At 44.7% G+C, this 22,032-nt stretch overlaps 1 protein-coding gene across 5 annotated transcripts in view; it reads right to left on the reverse strand.

The window, feature by feature from the left end:
- dnc (phosphodiesterase dunce) overlaps positions 1–22,032 on the reverse strand; it is a 696,777-nt gene that overhangs the window by 281,627 nt on the left and 393,118 nt on the right. The window lies entirely within an intron of this gene.

Raw genomic sequence — 22,032 nt, forward strand, 5'->3', positions numbered from 1 at the left:
TCAATAATAAATACAATGTTAAAAGAACATGCCCGCATTTACGCGTATAAAGATCAATAAAGTGTGATTTGAGTTCATGTTTAACTAGTATAGCAATTAATGAATGAGTAATTTGTTTTCAGAATTATCTTGTAGAGTAAATGTGCTATCGCGCACCAACAGCGTTACTATAGGCTATGCGCTCAGTTTTTCGTGCCTAAGTTGGAGGTTTAAGGTATCAAACTCAGCGCGACATGTGTGAAACATTGGGCACAATACGGTTAACCAAGCGCCTGGGTAAAGGCGAATGCCGGGAGGCGGATACGAAGCAAAACGAAGGTGAACATACATACATACATACATACATACATACATACATACATACATACATACATACATACATACATACATACATACATACATACATACATACATACATACATACATACATACATACATACATACATACATACATGCATGCATACATACATACATACATACATACATACATACATACATACATACATACATACATACATACATACATACATACATACATATGGTAGGTAAAGTGTATATATATACTATATATAGTATGCAGTATAAAGGTATATATATACCATATATACTTTTTCGTAAAGCAATACGCTACAAATATTGACTTATACCTTGAATATTACATTTATTATATGTTGGGATTTTACATGCCCAAACTACGATCTTATTATGAGGCACGCCACCGTGGGGGGGGGGGGGGGTAGGGCTCCGGAATAGTTTAGACCCTCTCAAATTCTTTAACGTACACCCTATGGATGGCAAACGAGAGCTCGTACATTCCGCCTCAATCAGAATGCGGCCGTCAAGGCTGGATTTGAACCCGCGACTTCGAGGCTCAGGAGCGCAACGTCATGGCTACTAAGCTACCATTGTAGGTCTTGAATATGCGGGCTTATAGCCCCTTAATGGCGAGAAAACAGAGCAAATAAGAACGCAATGTTGACAGTAATCATGTGACATCGGCATGGGAGTAAAATACCACCCAGAGTGAGAAATGCCTCTTCCTTTTCGTCTGGTGTAACGAATCTGCGGTTGGCAAAGGCCACCGTTCCGGAGAGAGCTGAAGTGGCCTGCGCCGTAAAGCGTGCGGCGTGCGTAACAGCGTACGTGAAGGCAGCCAGCCGGCGCTACATCGACGCGGTGCGAAACGCAGCGGGCGACAAGCAGGCACGCACGGCTGCGAAGGGAGGAGCGTGCGTCGGTACGCCGTCTTGCGGAGACGGGAATCGCCAGTCGTGACGTACAGAGGAGCTACGGCGCCGTCACGGATGGAGCTACCAGTTTGAGCGGAGCGGCTGTACTTAGGGATTCACAGGCTGTTATGGAAACTTTCACCGGCGTTCCGCTTGTCTCCTGTGTTTAAGTTTTGTTTTAGGACGTAAAGTCGTTACCGTTTACAGATTACCGGCTTATTTAATGAAATGGACGGTAGCAGCAAAGCCGGTACCGATACATCGTTACAATGTGTTCGAAATATTTTTGTCTTGCGTCAGTGTTCCCGCCGAAGGAAAACCATTAGGTCGCTGTCAAAATTTTACACAAGTGGTTAGGCACGATATGACAAGTCCCTGCAGTATTAGCTTTGTGTGCTCGCTGCTTATAGACACTGCGTCACCAGATGCCGGTACCAGCGCTATTGTTGCAGCATACGTCTCCCGTAACACGGTATTCTACAAAGGCTAACATTTATGGACAGCCTAAATCTCCATAACAGAGTTTACGGAATACCGGAATGACGGAGGCGCCTACGGCCGCAACAATAGCAGTAGCGCTGGTAGCGCTATCTTGTGAAGCTTTTTTCTAACACAACACGTTCGAGGCGTACTTGTGTTGCGTCATTGTTCTCGAAAGAAGAGTCAGATTATGACATCTCCCTTGTGCTGATAAAATGCTGCTGCCGACACGAGTACACCAACAGATAGGTACATTATGGTTGCAAATACAGGTATGTAAAGTCCACGCTAGATGGAGACACCAGCTCTACAGCGTGCGTTACCTAACTGCTGGCGTATAGGAGTTGGCAGCAACACACTCATCAATGTGTATTGGCCCTTTTCTTTTCCTATATATGAATACGACAGCGTGCTAGACAGCAACACTTATAATTTTTCTATTTGAACAAAGCGACAGAAGATGTCGCTAGTATCGTGCTGGAGTTAGAGTTACGTGTTCTCTCTAAGAAGCGAGTTGCGCCACGGTATGCCCTCTTAGGCTCCAAATTTATGCGGGAAAGCCACACCACGGATGCGTAGGAGCCACGCTCGTGCGGCAATTCCAGCAGTGTTTTTTTTTCTTCTTTCTTTTCCTTTATTAGAAAACGGGTACAAGTCGATCGCTCACCTCATGTTTACGAGCCTCGATTTTACGCTATTGTGGCTTATTATCTAATGATTACCGGAAATGCAGCGTGTGACGAACACATAGACCGGCGCTAGCATGGTGGCAACGTCTGTGAGCCTTTCCAATTCCTATGCAAAGCATCGGATATAACAAGAAGCTGTCATAGATCTGCTATATTTTTTATTAGGCATGCATGTGATCAAGGATCTCGACAGCTGAAAGACGTGAATGCGTGTATTCAAGAAACATTGTATTGTATTGTATTGTATTGTATTGTATTGTATTGTATTGTATTGTATTGTATTGTATTGTATTGTATTGTATTGTATTGTATCGTATCGTATCGTATCGTATCGTATCGTATCGTATCGTATCGTATCGTATTGTATCGTATCGTATCGTATCGTATCGTATTGCATTGTATTGTATTGTAACAACGCTGCCGCGTCCAAGATTCGTTGCGCGTAAAGTAAGGAAGCTAAATACGATCCAGGCGAATGACGCGAGGAATTTGTATGCGCTAGCTCATACATTGCTGTTTGCTTAGCCTCGGGCGTTACTTGCAAATACTGACCCAGAAAATTCTGTTCTGGCAGATGACAACTGTCCAGTTTGTCAAAGACGTTATGCAGAAGTCGCATCCGTACCAAAGTCCTAACTGACTGATGCCGCAGACTTGACGTATGAGGGACGCCTTACTCAATAACCTCCCCGTAATAATTTCGCCCGCCTTCGCTTGAAACGAAAGTTCAGTACACGGCAGTAGAAGAAGACCCAAGCAGACAAGCCTGAGCAACGGATTTATTGGTAATGTGGGGATTAAACGTTATCGCGAAACGCGCGAAGAGGCTAGTACGAGCGAAGAACACAGGACAAGCGCTTCACCCGTCCTAGTCCATCCACGCTTTTCGCAATAATGAACGCCCACGAACCCGTCCAGTTTGCCATTTTAATCAAGGATTTAACGTACCTATGAATGAAAGATTTAACGTAGCCATGAACGCTTCGATGGACGAGATCGTACATGCAACTTAGACCACTACGGACTTAGTGCCAGCTATAGTGTGGGGTATCCTATAGTCTATAGTTGAGCTTAAGCAGTAGATGTTTATTCTATACATAAAGACAAAAAGGGTGGAGGGAGCAGGTAAGCAAGGGCCCCCCATGGGCGTCATAACTGTCTCACTTTCTAGTGGACAGCTGAACTGTTCCACCGTCAAGGCAACGGTTTACGATAAGAGAATAAATAGGGCATATGAATTGAGTGGGCTGGCCATGTAACATAGCGTATAGGGCAGGCAACTGGCGATCTATTGAATAATGGAATGAGCGGCAAGGGAAGGGAAGCGTAGTTGAGGACGGCAGATGATTAGATGGTGTGGTCGGATTAAGAAATTTGATGCAGTCAACTGACGTAAGACAGGGGTAATGGAGATAGCTAGGCGGGATCTCCGTCCGATAGAAGATTGGTATAATTATGATTATGGTACTGCTACTGATGATCATGGCATTTATGTGAACAGCAATCATCGTCTGTCCGTGTGCACGCCTCAGTGACCTCTTCTTGTGCGAAACACAGATATCGCACAACCCGAGTGCAAGTTTTAGTCTCTTCGTAAATGCTTGATTTATCGATAACAAAAGGCAAGCGAGAAAAAAAAGCCGGTGTTTATCTTCTTTTGTTCTAAGCGTAGTACTTCCCCAAAATCATATCGGACACACGCACGGAAGAGCTTTAATGAAGTCTTGTGCAAGATAGAGCACCGTGCAAAGCCCGATAAGCCAGTTCATCCTCGGCGAGACCTTGAACAAGCGCAATTACAACACAAAACTGTGCCGCAGCGCACAGTCAGTTTTATCAGCCAGTACAACTAGAGCATGGAATGTCCATTAGGCAATGCTAAGTAGGCCAAGTCGCTCTGTGCTGCGAAAGCTACGTGTGCCTATCAAGCACCTTATGTTTTCGACAAGCCATAAAGAGGTGCAGGCGCACGCAGGCAACACACGAGATAACAAAGGTCTATGTTGTCCATGTTCATGACCTTGTTGAAAACCCATGGCTCAAGTACTTACTACAAACCCGTCCATCACGGAAACCAAACGGTGAAATGAAAATTATCGAGAGGTGACTTTATATAAATAATATGTGCGACAACACTCTAGGGAAAGCGCTTGTCAGTGTCTGGTTCCTTGTCCCCAGTGTTAATTTAGCACTCCAACTCTAATCAACAACCTAGAAGTCATACATACATACATACATACATACATACATACATACATACATACATACATACATACATACATACATACATACATACATACATACATACATACATACATACATACATACATACATACATACATACATACATACATACATACATACATACATACATACATACATACATACATACATACATACATACATACATACATACATACATACATACATACATACATACATACATACATACATACATACATACATACATACATACATACATACATACATACATACATACATACATACATACATACATACATACATACATACATACATACATACATACATACATACATACATACATACATACATAAACACACACACACATACATACTGCAAACTTTACTTTTACTTACTTACTTTACCCTCAGGTCCGTGCGTGCATTACGGAGGGGACTGGGCAGAAAGAAAACTAAAGCAGACAACATGAAAAATGCCGGTACATTAATGACTGATCCTATGTATACAATGTCAGCTAAGAAACAAACAATAAAATCACTAGTAAATACGATATACAAAACTCTCAGTGTTCATACAGTGCCAACCAAAAATTTGCGAAAATTATTGAGGTCAGTAACAGATACAATTTCATTAGGAAAGTCGTTCCATTCTTTAGAAATGCGGGGAACAAATTCGCGTAGAAAACATGCTGTTCTGAATAAGAGGATGGCTACTTTGTGTAGATGATCCATGAGACGCGATAGGTAATTGGCCCTATGGAAGAAGTTATTGTGCAAGGTGGAATGATAATTTAACTTGTTGAACAGAGTGAGCTGACAACTTTCGTCATAAAGTCAAAGATGGGAGATTCGAATTAGTTTTCATTGCTGTTATGCTTGCTTCTCGGTTAAAGTTGGAATTTGGAGAAAACGAAACGAACACAGTTGTTCTGAACACGTTCCAGGAAGTAATCAAGCAGTTTTGGCTAGGATCCCAAACTGCTGTTGAGTATTCTTGTTTAGAACAAATTTTTTTTTTGTTTAGAACAAAGTTTAGAATTAGAACAAAGAACGTATTTCAAAGAAGACGGTGCGCGAGAAAATTTGCGTCGCAGGTAGCCTATCGTTTTGTTAGCGTTATTGATTGTGTAATCTATATAAAGCCTCCAATTTACGAGGGCGAATCAGAAAGTGTTTGCCCCTATTTTTAAGTAGCCACAATTAGGTACATACAGGTAAATACAAATATACGTGCTCTTCTACATGCCTTAATCTATTTTTCCACACAGTCACCACACCGGTTCAGACATTTGTCCCATCGCAGCATTAAATTTGACATGCCCATGTCGTCAGTCAGCGGTGCACGCGGCCTCTCTGAACGCTCATTGTCGTGCAAGACTTCACGGCCTTTTGCGAGCTCACAACACCACCACCATCCAATTCTCAACACGAGACACCTTTCTTCATACGTAGTCGTCATTCCCCTGCGCATTTCGACGGGCATTAGTCCCCTTGCTCTATAGAAAACGAATCACACTTCATTGCTCGTACGCCGTGGACGTGTGAAGCGCAACCGCCATCTTCAACAACCGATAGCAGCGCCTTGCTACGGAGCTACCGACAGATAAGGCCAGGCCGGTTGAAGAATGGTTCACCGCTAGAAATGGATGTGTTGACTTCGCATCTACAGCCGTAATTTGGCTAAAAAAATAGAGACAAAGACTTCCTAATTCGCCCTCACAGATCAGATGTAATGTGGATGTCTCAGTACTTAATTTTGCTAAATATAGAATCGTGAAAGACTATGGGCGTACTGGGCAACATTATTTTATATACGTCGCTACAATAATGACTGGAAATTGGCAACTCCATGCAGTGAGGAAAGGCATGTTATAGATGCAGGCTTTAATGCGGCCCTTCGCCATTGAAAGAGTTGTTCACTACTAAACGTAACTCATCTCATCCCCTGCTCCGCTTCCAGAAAAGAAGTTCAAGTGCCAGTCTTTCAGAATATTACTCAAAGCAATAGACATTCGTGCTATCAATCCCGCATCATTCTTTCCCTTATTTTTTTTTTTCAAAGATTTTGTCTCTCCTTCTGTCACCCTTCCATTTCCATTAGCACTTTCCCTAACACAGGGCAGCCGGCCGGCATTTAGTCCATTTCACCTTGCCTTTCCTTCTTTTTTTCTTGCTCCTCCTGTCCGCCACAGCGTCCCACGAGGAGCTCTTTCGTTCAGCATATCAGTTGATGTATGACATAGCTGTACAGGCTGAACAACAGCAGCAGCAACAACAAGAAAGATCGAAACCACAAACGGCAACGAGGAAGAAGGAAAAGAAGGGAAGAAAGGTAGGGAGATCAACGAGATGCACGTCCGGTTTGCTACCCTACAGGCGGGAGGGGTTTGAGGGACGAAAAGAAAGAAAGGATAGGTAGAGAAGAACGTACTCTCAGTGTAAACAGGTGCGGCTGTCCATCACTTCACGCCTATAAGCGGTCACTGAGGCCAGTAGATTTCATGATTCACAGGAATGCCCAAATCGCTTTGTAAGCCTGCGACGCGTGGGGCCGTGGTCCGAGAATCTTATTCTCTGAAAATGGTTTGTTGTCTAATCGGTTCAACACACTCCGAAGAACGCCGCGCTCGATGTCATAGAGACTACAAAAATACAACTCTTTCCGGTCGTCTGGTCACAAAACTATGAAGAGAAGATCGAGCACAAACGACACAATAATGAACAAAAACCCCAGCTAAGCCAGGAAACGGGGAACCATAAACGCAAGATCCACACGCAAAATCAACAAATCATTTCCCCCGCAAAGAAAGCTTATTTGGAAGAATTTTCTTTCGGAATAAAGACCAAGAGAGGGAGGACAAGTTTCTTCATCCGCGCACCCACGTCGTCAGGCGCCCGCTCCGCGCTGCGCGGCGCACAACAGGAACTCGCCGAGGGAGAGCTGTGGCGACGTCACGGCTTACGGCACCGCTGCCTACGCGCGTCGCCGCATGCGACTCGGATACCAAGGCGCAAGTTGATGGGACAGCAGGCGCAGCCACAGCCTGTGGCGGCAGGCGAACGCAGCGGCACGAAGCGGAGAACGCTGGGAACCCGCGATGTCGATGTGCGGCGAGAGTACGGACATAGCTGATTCAGGCCGCGTGCGCCCGCGAGTTCGTCTCGATTGCAACCACCGCAAGGAGGCACTGGCGTGCGCCGTCGCGGATGAAACATAGCAGCGGCCTTCCCGCTCGAATGTCCCACGATATTTGTTCTGGGTGTAACTTCAAACCTCTTACGGTCAATTCACACAGAGCAACCTATAAAAAGCGGTAACGGCATGTTACAAGAAGCTCCAACACTTTTCCAGCAAGCCATCGGATTAATAATGTTTACAAAACTTCATTACATTCTCAGATAGAACATGCTATCTCTGTGGGGAATCCCGGACATCTTATTTAAATTCTTTGGAATTTGTTCAACATCGCTCGGTTCACTTTGTTTTGTCTAATGAAGCAGCACCGCGAGCATTACATCATCCAAAAGTAATCTTGGCATTCCTCCGCTGTCATTGTGTCGTAATACTGCACATTTAGCGACCCTCCGCAGGCTTTATCATAATTCTACATTATATGACCACTCATTCTCGAGAACAGATTATATATTTGACAGTGTTGACCATCGTAATAAGTTTAGGACTGAGCCGTATTACACAGACTTTTCAGTCTTCCTTTTGCAGCCAATGAAGACAACACCTTTTCTCGTGAGAATATAACTAACATTGTATAACCAGGTACTCTTGCATGTTTTTGTTCATGTGACACACTATCCAATATTGGTTAGCTATTCAGATTATATTGCTAGAATGAATGAAAGTATCGGTTACCAAAGGGACTTGCATTAGGCCCTAGGCAAGTCATTTTGTCGATACTCAGGCTCCAGCGAGATTGCTTGTTGCACCACTATCGATGACTTAATCCCGCATCTACCTTTGTACTTATTTCTTGTAAGGTCAAGCTACTATTGTGTAACCAGAAACTTGTATACTATGTTGTTTCGATTTCACTGCGTTGTTGCTGTTGTTTACCATGTAATAAATTTTGTACCATTCTTCTCCACGATGCCTTCAGCTCAGAGGCTATCGTAAACAAATAAATAAAATAAAAGAAAGTTTCACAGCGACAGAGAGATATCAACTTTATTCTCCAAACGGATCCTTCTCGAAGCCGTCCTAACGGGCAACACGTTGTCATGTGGTGCTTTGGGTACGCTGTGGGTGCACTGCACGAGGAGTCACAGCTGTTGCGAGTCGCTGTCATTGTGATTGTCGTCGACGGCGGCAATCCCTCAGTAACACAATCAATCAATCAATCAATCAATCAATCAATCAATCAATCAATCAATCAATCAATCAATCAATCAATCAATCAATCAATCAATCAATCAATCAATCAATCAATCAATCGGCACGTCTTAGGACCATATATAGTTGGATCTTCTCTATTTCCGCTCTTGCAGTGAGAAAATGGAATACTAGCACAGAAAACTTCCCTTCTTTAATTTAGGTTCCCTAAATGCACCTAGTACGTAAGCGTGGCGTTACAGACACCAAAAGATTTCCTTGTACTTGGAGCGCTTTAGTGCTCCAAACACTCATCACACTCCTGTTCTTCATTAATTCACAACTAAAATACTTCATAATCCTTCCCTCAACGTAACATCATTATCGTACATGCATCAGAATGCGCCAATAAACAATTAAGTACGCAGGAGGAGTGTCAAAATTGGAGGAGTGTCATCGTTGGCACCTGTATTTCGTTATTGCTACTTGCGGCCTATGAAGCTTCCGTTCACAGGAAGAATGAACTGTTCAGCATTCTAGAAATGCACGTAACTTCTGCCAATAAATAAAATATTCCTCGCCAATGCCACTTTGTGATAGCCGCTTTCGGCGCTACTTCTTGTGTGCAGTGTTGCATCTATGTTAGTGCGACTGACCACGGCGTTTACACACGTCAGTTTCAGAAGACTAACTTAGCCTCCGTGGTCGCGCAGTGGCAATGGCGTTACTCTAATAAGCTCGAATGCGAGGGATCGAATCGCATTCGCGGCGGCCGCATTTATATGGAGGTGAAATGCATGAACGTTCGAGTACCGTGCATTTGGTGTATGTTAAAGAACCCCAAGTTGTCAAAATTAATCCGGAGTCTCTCACTACGACGGGCCCCACAATCAAATCGTGGTTCTGACAGGGAAAACCCCTCGATTTAATTTTTTTTAAGAAGACAAAGTTAACTCGGAAGAAAAAAACAATCTACTTTTTATTCACGAATCTTTGTACACCAGGCCATCGAGACACCCTTCTCCAAATAAATAATTTGCATGCATTCATTTACCTACTCATTGATCCAGGAATCTCTCTCGCAATTATCATGACCGATAAGACACGCAATAACCTAGTAGTACGAGTGTCAAGCACGTCGAAACGCAAGTAGGCACTGCCACAACTAAAGCCCCTCCATGACGCCTTTCACCGGCCAGTTTGCCAAAGGCGCGTTACTCAAGGAGCTTTAGCTACACCTCCCAGGCTTTAGCCGTGGCGTCATAGTGGCCTCATCTGGTGTAGCCACGTTTAACTAAATCAAAACGCTGTGGGGTGCAGCCCCAGCCGAATGGACAAACAAGAGAGCCGCCGATCCGTGCACATTTGCGGCGTAATCTTCAGAACCGAGGTCAATGTCGAAGCTGCAGCACACTCGTAGCGGTTGCATTTGGTTCAACTGCACATGTGTTTTCTACGGAGCGAAAGAAAAGGTGCACGCGTCGGATTTTTTTTTTTTGCTTTCCAAAACGGTGGGAAAGCAGTCTGTGTGCCACGAGAAGGAGAACGCCGCAGAGAAAACCTGTTTAGCAACCGCAGCGGCCGCCATTCGCGTAGCCCGTGCCCCTTGAAAATGCTGCACCGTTATAGATTACAACTGCAGCCCTTGACAAGTACTGATCCGTGCAAAGCTAGCCATAGAAGAAAAATTACGCCTGCTCGTGCAGGGCCTTCCTATGATATCCGCGCGCATTCGCTTGATTGATGGCGTCACCGGACTCTTAGCTGTGCCACCGCTGCTCGTCGTTTGAGCAATGTCAGCACACTCGACAACAACTGCATAGGTGCCAGAGATCACCGCTCAGGCTCCACCAAAGGCACGCCTGTATACACTGCCACACTCGTCCTATCGGTCATAACACATTTTACATTGCACGTCACGAATTATGGTTATGATGGTATGGCTCAATGCTGCAAGACTTTATTTATCCCGAGCCACTGGAGTTTTCATCGAAAGAGAGCCAATGTAATAGAGTGATGCATGGAGCCCTCTATAGTGAGTTCTCATATTACAGTGTAATTAAAATCAACTTATATTATTGATGCATGTTGAGTTTGTTAAAAATTTGTTTTAAGAACCAGCTCAAGGAACGCGCACAAATTTATCGGCGACGCCCATTGCAAGAAAAAAAAATGTTTTCGTAATTGCTGAAAGAACGTGCGGCATGTCCAGCATCCCTTCAACAATGAATAGCTGTGCCTTCAGTAATGTAATCTTATAAAGTAATACCAAGTGAAAGAAATGAAGCCATTTTAGTACGTACAGAGTTTAATTTACCCAAAGCTCAATGCAGTCGTTTTTCGTTACCGCCACAGCACAGCAAATGGCAAATATCAAATCGCGGGAAAAAATCTCTGCTCATATATGCATACATGTTTTTGTTAATGTGACACACTAGCTTATATTGGTTAGCTATTCAGATTATATTGCTAGTATTGTTGCAAAGGGTACTTGTCTTAGGCATTATAGGCAAGTCATTTTATCGAAACTTTTGCTCCAGTGGCTTTCTTTGTTCGACCATTCTTAACCACTTAAGCCTACTTACTGCGCTGCATTCTTCTCCTATCATTCTAACCATTTTGTCCTCTCCCACGCGTAGGGTAGCAAACTGGAAACTTGCATGTTATAACGTCCTTGCCTTTCCTTTCCGTCTCACACGGTTCAGAGTCTTCGGCGCTTCGCATGGTTCATCGTTGTCTTGAGAAAAAAGGAATAACAACAACGGAATAATAACAAGAAGAGCGGCACACACGAAGATACGAGAGCGCACGACTCCACAGAAATATAAACAGACACCGTGCGACGACTAGCGAGCCTTCATCATGATGTCAGTCCTAAGTACCTGACGTAATAATGCATCTTTGCTTGGTTGCAAAACGACAAATAGCGTTGACGACGCTCCGCGATTATTGCCCACGTATGCGTACACGATTGCGGGGCGCTGCTTGCAGGTGGGCTCTTCCGCAAGTGCACATTAATGAGAGGCATAAGTTGGAGAGATACTGGCAATTCCATGAATTAGAAATCAGGTTCCAATAAAGCGCAGTATAACGTCATCAAAATTTGGAACTTGCGCCGGTAATTCGCAAATAAATGCGTTATCGCTCACTGCCAATAAATGCGTTATCGTCCACGGGGCAGCAGCGAAAGACTCGCAGTGAGGAAAGCGCCAGTCGCTTTTCCAGACACATAAAAGCCGTCACAGGCGCCGGACTGGCGACCGACATCAACGATGGAGGAAAGGCAGCACACTTTGCGCAACGCGCATGCGCATGCCGTGGCGTACTGCGTGAACGTGGCTCGAAAGTGTCACCAGTCGCAACGCGACCGGTTTCTAGAAAGACATTCATTGAAAGAAAGGAAGAGGGGAGGGGGGGGGGGCGCCACTTTGCGGATACGGTATCGTCCGCGTTTCGTAACGGTATGGAAGCTTCGAACAGGCATGAGGTGTATAATTACGTCACGGCTGGATGACGTCGCTGTGACGCTGCATCGTGTGCGGAAGTTCGTTCCGCAATAGAGCGACGCGTGGTCACGTTTCAGGTTTGCCCCGCACAGAGTGACTTGAATATTCATTCTCGTCACTGAACATCTACACACATTGCGACACAAGTATTCACATAAGGATGTCACCATTCTGGTGGAGCTTCTGGATCTTTAATGATTCTGAAGTTAAACCGGAGGACACGTCTACATTGGTCATTAATGTCGTGCGGTGAAGTCGCTTGTAAGAAAAAACGACGACGAAAAGAAATAAAAAGAAATAAAATAAATAAAGCGGCGTTTTTTAATCACACTTTCTATAGAAATAGAACATCTGGATGCTTCAGGAGCTTTCTGCTGCAAGAACATGCAAGCTAATAGAAAAGCAGCAGAATGCTAACTTGGGCTAGTTGGTGCATCATGAAGTTAAATCGAATAACCACGCAAGAGGCAGGACAGACAAATGGCAGCACTTCGTCCGTTAATTTATGCCTGTCCTGTCTCTTGCGCTGTTATTAGATTTAATAGAAAAGGCTCACAAGAACGACGTCATCAGAAATGTTAGAAATATTATACGGAACAGAAGCGATTACAAATATCCCCCTAAATGCTTACTAACAACCATTCTAGCATTCATGTGATTACGGAAGCACGACGGAATGCTTAGGTGGACGTACGGTGTACATAATACTGATAATAGTTCGGCAGATATCCTTAGAAGAGAAGTAAGCGTCATCGGCAAGAAGGAAATAATGACTGAGTCTGGTGTTAGGATTAAAATATTACCATGTTGGCTTTGCATATCTAAGTAAAAGGCACGATAACGACGACACACGTGTGTGTGTTATGTGTGTGTCTGTCTATGTGCATGTCCTCGTCTTAGTACCTTTTGCCTGGATATGACTCTGGTGGCAACGGGAAGAGAGGTAGGCCTAAGAAGATGTTGCAAGACGACTTTCAGGGAGACTTCCACGTCAGAAAGCCGAGAAACTTGTAGTTCCAGGAATATGACGCTCCCCAGCAAACAATGCCTCATGTGAAAATGTGATACAGCTGACAGAGACAGCAGACTAGCTGCTGAACTTACTCGCAGAATCTGATCAACCGCGGAAAAATTTGCGAGACGTTTGGCGTGCTAACATATTAAAGTTTATTTATTTATTTTTTCTTTCCGAAAAAGCCAATCCATATCATAGACCGCAAATCTAACACAAATCGTCTGTAGCAGTTATTTTCGCCGTTAAACTGAACAAGAATAATTTAGATTGCATCAACGACTTCACATGGAGAGCATTTCGTCGTTTCACGTCTGAACTGTGAGAGTCATAGCTAATTTTACCCCTCACAGCGAACAGTTCATATGTACAAAAGCAAAATCGACATTAGCGCACTTTTCCTGTCACATGGACCGATTTTAGGAACGGTTACGGACGCAGTATTTGATTCCCATTCGTGGCTCCAATGAACTGCCGAAATAAGTTGGGGATATGTGGGACAGAATAAATAAAGCGCGGCTTTTCACTTTTCCTCGGACTGCCGAGCCTTCGTGGAGCAGCACAGGTGGACGCTGTAGCGCCTGATCGTCCCTTCCTACCATAACCAGAAGCGCCCACCCAGACGCAAAAAATACCACGAAAGTAAAGATTGCGATCCCGTGGTACGCGCATGAAGCCGGGGTTCTTTCCCCATCACATATAATGAAATTCCTGCTGCCAGATCCAGATCCCTAGCTCTTCTGACACGCACTAACCCATCCGTATTTAGGCTTTCTTTAAACCGAATGAATGAATGAATGAATTCCTTGAACTATATACTATGGTGGAGGAAAACGTCAGCCGCTACATCTCGCAGAGTACTCTTCATACCGGACAAAAATGGCCAGCCTAGCGGGGAGAGAGAGAGAGAGGCGCTTCTTGATATTCAACAACATGAGGGGAATGCCAGAGTGTGGAAGCGGACATTCCAGCAGCACTTCTTTTGCGGAAGCGTTCACGTCCCCGAAGTCGCAGTGCCCTCAACTTACCCACTGCGACCAGCGAGAAGCCCAGTCAGAGGCGTCGGTCGGCGCTGGTGGTGCAAGGCGACGCGATGTGTCGCCCACCACTTGGCACGGAACGCTGGAATCTCTTCACCACCGTGACGACGCCAGGCACGTTTTATGGTCCTCTCAGAGAGAACATGTTGTAGGAACGCGTGGATTTCTAAAGAAAGTGGCCAGGTAGAGCTATGATTCGCCTGCCTCCTATATTTATTTATTTTTATTTATTTATTTCCTCAAAGGTCTCTTGTTGAGACATTACATGAGGGTTATCCTATTAGAGTTATCCTATTCTCTCGTCCAATACAAAGTGCTCACGCGCGGACGGCGTAGGATGCTACGGGACAGGGAAACGCTGTAGCCAAAATTCACCCGACGACTGGGACCATTAAAGGGGCGCGAGAGCGACATATAGACATGCCTTCGTCCTGGAGTGGATGATAATGATGACTACGATTATGATGACAGAACAACACAAACAAGGTGGTGGGGACAGGCAGATCGCGCTTAGGGTAATATTTCTGCATTTCTTCAGCGGAGAAGAATTGCTTCTTTAGTGGACGAATTAAGGATCAAACATGTTCCCTTTTTTGGATTTCGTGCCAAATCAGGTCTACGCTGACGTCATTGTGACATCGAGATACTCGGTATTTTCATGTACACGATTCCACTTTGCCTGGGAAGGGGCCAGAAGGGCAGCCGGGTTAAGTATTTTTGTTAATTTAGGAATGAAAAGAAATCTGAAAACTATTTATAGATTATTTGTTAATATGTTCAAGTTTTATCAGTAAATATTTATCTAAGAAATGTGTTTTGGAATCAAATGCAATATTCTATTAACCAGGCCACCGGCAACAAGTTGTTTGCAGACTATGTTAGCCAACATGTTGCGAAAACGCCGAAAATTGCTTGACCTATTTCGACATTTGTGTGTTGTGGTATTTACGGACAAAACGCAGTTTTAAGATCTTATATAATATTTCAACTCACTGTCTTTGTGGAGAGAACTAGAATGATCTTTTTTGTTTCTAAATTGCCGCCCATTGTAGCGTACAATTGGTTAAAATCGAACACTTTAGTTGTGTGCTTTTACAACATGCTAATGTTTTCCGACTCTTTGTAAATGATTAGACGTGTCTGTATGTCTGTGCACAGATGACATGAAGCTAAAGAAAGTTCCGGTTCACTGTTATCAAGACTTTTAAGTGTTGAAAGTCACCAAAATAAGGAAAGAGGTGATCCAAACCATAATTCGTGTTTGTATACTTGAGACAACTATCTTGATCGATGGGCTAGTTGGTTCACATTAGTTCTAGCGTGGTGTCAGCTTCTTTGCATTAGCTTAGTAATACCCTACGATATTCTTATTACTGCTCTGGTCACTCATTAGACCGATATCGGATCTATCAGAAACAAATATTTTGTGAACCAGCTAATTAAATGCTGTAGGTTGTTTTGCACGTGACTTGGCAGCAGTAAGCCTGTGACTTCAATAAACTTCCGGTCCCGTGTGCTATCACTATACTACCATGCCATAAATAAGCCACAATTCACAGTTGGCTCGACGTAAAAAACGCCTCTTCCTACGTCTCCAAAATACGCGCTGCATACTTACTGGCAATGCCTCACTGCACTCTCTTCTCTCCCTATTTCCCTGAGTCATTTGAAGATCCCACCCTACCTTCCCAACGACTGGGAGCGCTAGGAGACTGACGACTCGGACTAAAGGAGTTGTTTAAAAGTGATTTATTTTCCTTACTGTGATGCCACAGACCAAAATGACAGCGCTAGCCGAGCCAGAAGTTGGCCGCGTTCTGCGACATCCGCCTCAGGTGTAAAAAACAAAACAGAACAGAACGCGGCAATCCGCGGTATCTGTTCGACGCTCCGAGCGCACAAATGTGTTTTCTGTGTTCGGCGGGATTCCGCAAGCACGGTGTACCAGGACGCGATATCTTTGCCGAGGTATTTGCCGATGTAATACGAAAACAACTCCATCGATCGCTACAGGAATTTTGAAGTGTTTCGAGTTTGACAAGAGCTGAAAAATAAAACACCTTGTACATCATAGCATGCCAGTGGTAAAGAGCACGTGAGAAAAGAAAATACACAGAGAAACAGATTCAGTCTGGCAATAGTGTCTGCAAAGCCCGTTGACGTCAAAACTTTACTCCATCTTGAAGATGCGACCAATAGCGCTGCTTCGCGACACACGTGAGTTAAGAAGTTTATTTCTGATGTAGGGCTTGTTCTTCGAGAGGAATGTTCAAAAGTATGTTTACCTCTTGAGAGTCATAGCAAGGCAATCTGTGCTCGAGAAAAGGCAATATACGCAGATAAGAAGAAAACAGCGATGGTATAAAGCAGGTCGTTTCGATTTTTTTTTAATGCACGGCGTGCCTCATAATCAGATCGTGGTTTTGGCACGTAAAACCCCTTTTTTTAAATTCACGGGATCAACTCTCTCTTTCTCTATCGACCCGGAAAAAAGATGTGGCGACCTCTTCTATTCGCTCGAGGTTAGCTCCTTTATCAAGGCATCTATGAGTGGGTTTCATAAGGCGAAGAGCCAAAGAATAGAAAATGCCACTACCGGAGGCTTTTTTAACTACGTCTAAAGCAGGTTGCTGTTCCTTTATATGTGCTCGTCCGTAGTACCTAAGCGTACGAGCAGAAATTAACGCGTCGACAGGTCGCGGGTCATACTGTGACGCCCCCACCGCAAAATGAAACGCGCCGAGTTGTTTCAACACCGCGAGCTTGGAACGGCCCATTAAAGGAAGAGTACGGCTCTCACCAACAGTCTGTATATCGCTCGATCTCCCCATCCCGTATAGACCAATAAGATCGGCTCGGTAGATTTCCCCGAGATTCACAAGAAATAATAATAAAAAAATAAAAGAAAAGATAGAATGAAGCGAACGTATCCCTACCAGTTCTCTTCATAGTCTTCTTCTTTGCCCCGAAAGCCGTAAAGTGAGGCATTTCGCCACTGATTTTTGCCTCCAGCATGTATGCCGAGCGACGCTTCTTTCCTGGTACACCGGCCGACGCGAATTTGTCCGCCTCTGTTATTCCACCACTGCCTGAGAGCGTACCGCATTCCGCACACGACGGCGTCGAGCACATTCGGACGGCGTTTGAATAAAACGTGCACAAATTACGGCCCGATATGTTCTCTGTGACCTGAATATGCGTATAAGAGCCGCAGATCGTGATCTGTTAATGTGAACTATTGACGTCTCCCCTCCTTTAACGCCATAGCAATTGTGCACAGAACATTCCAGGGCGCTCAATTTTTCTCACTAGACATCCCATAATAGGCGCAGAAAAGAAAGAAAACAATGAAAGAAAAAATATGCGAGAAACGACGGTCAGTAGGCATCTGCATTTCTTTTCATCCATGGCGTTTAAACTTTTAGTTGCCAGGAACGTTTTCAATCGCTCACAAATTCTCAATTAAACCCTCGATAATTTTTTTTCTTCACACGCTAAGCTCAAACCATAGTAACTAAAATCATGTTATAGTTCGCGATATTGCTGTTTATGCACCTCACAAGCCTCTCGCAGTATGCGATCAAGGAATAAAGCTGTGTCACATAACTAAACATCACTGTGTTGATGTCTTTCTCGACTGAAGACAGTCGAAGTCGCAAACTTGGCTTAGCATCAACCCGAATCACTCCTTTATATCTTTTTTTTTTCGATGTCACATGGGTCAATGCAGAGAATGCACAACGGCGCAGACAGGTCATTGCAAATGTGTGGGTGGATGCGCTCATTGGTCTTCTTTACAGATGACGCTCGCAACGCTGATCGCGGGTGCTTCCACAGCATTGCAGGGCACCCGTTGTGTTTCGCGGACCACAGTTCGAGTAGCGTATTTTCACCTTTGTTTGAGCAACAGCTTAGAAGTGAGAGCGTGAAACTGCAGATATCTTGATATTGTAGCGAGTAAAAAAAAAGTAAGCAAATACCGGCACAGCAATGACCTGACCGGCACTGCGAACGACAAATCGGAAAATATGCACGCTTTTGAATTGTAATTCAGAAATATTATTTAAATTCCAATCCGTCGTGACGGTAGCTCCTCACCCTCTCTCGCATGATTATCAGCGAGTACACGGAACAGAAGAGAAGGAGAACGAGGAACTAGAATAAGAAAAAAAAATGGCTGTGGCTTAGGTAAGGTTAAGCCCAGGATGCGAAGCATACTAGCCTTTATTTTAGTTGTTGAACCACTGTTTAGCCTGGTGAACTGCTGTTGCTTGGCTATATTTGGTTCGGCTAGACGAAGAAACAACTCATGCATTACTTCTTCGCCTTCAAGAGTGGAACGCGACAGCGTTCCCGTCGACCCGCCAAGGGGTGTAAGACAATGGGCTACAGGGCAGCGACTACGCGCCCCGCATTGGACGCGGTGAGCGTCGAGCAAAGCAGCGTTCGGCGCGGCAACGAAATGTGCGCCTGAGCAAGAGACGCACGCCTTAGAAACAGCGCGTTTCTAAGGCAACACCGCATTCACTAGAGGCGCTTTTGTACCGCTTTGAAGCGTTGTACTCGTGGCTCAGTGGTAGCGTCTCCGTCCCACACTCCGGAGACCCTGGTTCGATTCCCACCCAGCCCGTCTTGCAAGAGTTGAGCCAAAGCCACTTCTCCTCTGTCGTGACGTCACGGTGTCACGTGATTTCATGGTCACCGCCGCGCCTGAGGAGCTGGGTTGAGCCCTCATAATATGCTTCGCATAAAAACTAATTAAGATAAGAAACATCGCACGTTTGGAAAATCTATAGCGCAGTTAGCTAATTGTTATTATTACTATTGCGTGACAAGAAGTAGCCGTCGACATTATAAGTGACTCAATTCCTCATATTTTTCTTTAATATCCGGCGGACTTGCCGCAGTACAAGATATTTAGCAGCGGGCGTAAAACAAAGGCATGCAGCCTGCTGCGATGCAGGTACAGCAGCAATGGATTCGCGCACTTGTCCGTTATCCAATGGGTAAAGTCATTTCGGAAACGGCTGTCTTTTAAATCGCGGTTTCTATAATTTTTAATATAAGCGACGAAACGTCGCATCTATTGGCCTGGGCGTCAGCAAAGTCCCACAATGCGCGCAGCTGTACAGCTAGGCAACGCGAGAAAATGAACCGCACGTAGCCCTCACAAGCCCGCTCCGTTTAGTTCTATTTTCCCCGGATGCACACTAAGAGCTGGAATTTGGACCATCTCATACACCGCAGCTGCTGTCAAATATGTTGCTGTGTGTTTGTGCGTCGTATAGTTGCAACCCGACAGAGCCTGTGAGATGTTGCACCTGCGGCAGACAAATGTGCAAACGCGGAAAATGGGTTGCCTCGGCTATGCGTGGGCATCGCACTCGCAAAATTGATTTCAGGGGCGTTCTCTCCTTGTCCGTTCTCTCTCTTCTAACAGAACGAAAACAGACACCACACAGCGACAACGACATACAGAAAAGCTTGTGTGTGTCGTGCCCTCTCTCGCACCGCTCCAAGAATGTATCCTAGACCGCCCCAAGTTGCCCGGTAACAAGTCGTTTTGAACCTGCCTGGGAAATTCTGGGAAAACTAAATTATGGGGTTTTACGTGCCAAAACCACTTTCTGATTATGAGGCACGCCGTAGTGGAGGACTCCGGAAATTTCGACCACCTGGGGTTCTTTAACGTGCACCTAAATCTAAGTACACGGGCGTTTTCGCATTTCGCCCCCATCGAAATGCGGCCGCCGTGGCCGGGATTCGATCCCGCGACCTCGTGCTCAGCAGCCTAACACCATAGACACTGAGCAACCACGGCAGGTTTCTGGGAAAAACTGGAAATGAACAAGTTTTCACAGGAAATGTTGAACGTCGGTAACCCCTAGTGCAGATATAGGATATCTAAAACGAGCAGCGACAGTGTGCAGAGGATCGCTCGCGACTGTGGTGGCTCACATTGATCACAGACCCTTGTCAGAAGAAGCAATTTTAGATTGCCGACCTTTTAAGACATGGCAGCAGAGGGCGAAGGCATTGCTACAAGATTTAAGGACATGTCAGGCCGCCTGTGCCAACGGCATTAGCCTTAATTGGTGCCTAATGAGCGGCACGCGATGATGAGCTGTGGTATAGCGTGCGGCGATCGCGACCGGATGCAATCGTGTAACTGTGCTCTACTCTCTCTATCTTCAGCTTATCGTTAAACTTCCCCCCAACCTCCCTCGTTTGCCAATGCGTGTTTACTCGAGATTCGGCAATTCTCACGCAATGTTTTTACGAATTTACGTATTACGTAAATCAGCATGTTCACGCAATCATTACGTTTCTCACTAGCTTATGCGTTCATGAGTCGCGTTGCCGCAGTGATCTCCTTGCGTGCAGGTTTGCGTGTTGCACGAAGCTGGCTGGCGCTATAGGAAAATTGCATACTGGAAAGAGCATACTCCTACTTTTGCTTTCAATAAATAATTTTTGCATCCCGACCGCAAGTCCCATTTCCGAAGAGTCGTTAATTTCACTGTCAGACTACAGCAGGAAACATAAATGTTTCTTTCGGTCACGGCTATCGTACAGACTCCTGATTTTGCCAAGGGAGAGACACGTCGATGTTTGTGCGCACGAAAGTGACGACCTTCGCGCAGGAAATAGGGCAGGCTGTTAAACCCATGTTTTCGACTTTAGCTTATTCCCGCCTGAATCCAACCTTTCATGCTCTAGTGGCATTAAGAGGAGGCCTTACCTGCGGGCCAACATCGATTTTCCAATGTAAACACGCGTGAAACCCCGAAATGTTCTTATCAAAGAGCTGCCGGACAAGTATGAACAAAATGTGTCGCATTGAAAAGAAAACGAAGTATTTCAACAACTGCAGTGACCTAGCTGTCAACTTTCGAACAAAAATTGCCAAAAAATCTGTAAGCCCCAGAAAAAATTATTAAGCACGGAGTTTAAGAGAGTGTAAACACCAGTATCTGTAAAGAGCGCATGTTATATCATCTGAAGCAGACAAATTTGATGAACGAGTTTGCAGCTTGCGTGAAATTCTTATTATTGTGAATTAATTAGGGAGGTCAAGAACAAATCTGCTCCCTTGAGCGGGTAGATCTTAACTTTTCCCCCTAGATGCAACAGACTTAATGCAATTAGGCGCAAATTATTTTTCCGTTACTATGTACTTTGTGGACTATCTGTGAGGCAAAGCTTCCTTAAGAACACTAAGAAAGCGCGAACTACACACGCACGAAGAAGGCCCACATACACACAGACGTGTGTGTGTGTAGACGTGTGTTCCTTTTTCGCCCTTATCCCACTTCACACTTCTTAATGTTCTTCTGGATTACTAACATGCCGATACTGTCAACCTGGTAACGCTTTCTCGTAATGTAGTGCCAAAGTAAAGCATCGTTTCGTCTTTTCCTTTAATTTTCAGTCTGGCTTACCCGAAAGAAAGGTTCTAGAAGAATGCACGAATAGACCACTTACACGATAACCAAATATGAATTGTCGGGAAAGACAAGTAGTTCTTCC

This window comes from Dermacentor albipictus, chromosome 9 (assembly GCF_038994185.2).
Source record: "Dermacentor albipictus isolate Rhodes 1998 colony chromosome 9, USDA_Dalb.pri_finalv2, whole genome shotgun sequence".
In the NCBI taxonomy this organism is placed as follows: Eukaryota; Metazoa; Arthropoda; class Arachnida; order Ixodida; family Ixodidae; genus Dermacentor; species Dermacentor albipictus.